The sequence below is a fragment of the Lipophrys pholis genome, assembly GCF_963383615.2.
Source record: "Lipophrys pholis genome assembly, chromosome: 16".
NCBI lineage: Eukaryota > Metazoa > Chordata > Actinopteri > Blenniiformes > Blenniidae > Lipophrys > Lipophrys pholis.
Genome location: NC_137634.1, coordinates 8,369,487 through 8,370,612, shown reverse-complemented (window position 1 = coordinate 8,370,612; position 1,126 = coordinate 8,369,487).

The following is a 1,126-nucleotide window of genomic DNA, read 5'->3' as shown; positions in this document are numbered from 1 at the left end:
GGTGCACGCTGGGAAATGGAGTGCGAGCGCTCACCGACGAGCCATGCTCCATCCCAACGACTCCACTGTGCATCCTCCATCTACTGCCCCCCCCCCACTCTTCATGCTCTATCTACCGACCCCCCCCCGTGCATGCTCCATCCACCGACTCCATCCACCTGCATGCGACAACAATTGCAAATAAACAAACATCTAAATGTCTATATTTTCACAAAACATTTACAACTGAGAATGATAATCTCAACATAAAATCAATTTTAATGATACATTCTGGTGCAAAATACAGTCAAATGTTAAAAAAAACAACAACAACAACCCTGCTTTATGGGCTCCATAGTCATCAAATAGCATAACTCTTCCTTTCTTGGTTAATAATATATCAGAAAGTGGTAAAAGTCTTACATATTTTTTCTAATAATGAGAGGGTAGGTTTGGAAAGAGGGTCTGGATTATTTTGATTTGCATTAATAAAGCTTGGAAGTTGTGGATATTAAAAGAAATGTGTCCGATTAAGGTTAAGTCCTCAGTTCTTCACAAATCATAGCATTTGAATCCTGCAAATTTAGATCCTCAATTGTTTTCAGCCCTTTTGCGTTCCAAAGTACAAACACAGTATGAGTTGAGATAATGATTTTGGTTCTTCTAATATTCTTTTAGATTGCACCATATTTTTAGCACATCCTTTACAATTGGATTCTAGTTTGTTTCTGTGATCTTCTCATTGTGTCAGAGTGTAGGGAAAGGTGGAAATTATGCCTAAATGTGGTACTAATAACACCCCTTTAGGATCAAAAATCTAATTAAAACAATATAAATATTAAATCACTTTGTAGTTTCAATGTCTTAATAAAGTTTTATTAGACATTATTAGACTATATTTGCTGCCCACTGTGTTCTAATTAGTATAGATCAATTTCATCACATTGCAACCAAGTAAACTAGTACTCAAACAGGTTTAACAGCACCCTGAAAACCAATGCAAACTACAGTATACCACCCCCACCATGACACGCCGGAAAGCTTTTAAAAAAGGAGAACAAAGTGTAGCTCATCTTCTGCTAGAAATATTTGTTAAGTCATCATTGTCTGCACCTGTCATAGCTGTTGTGGTTTTGTAATATTCTCT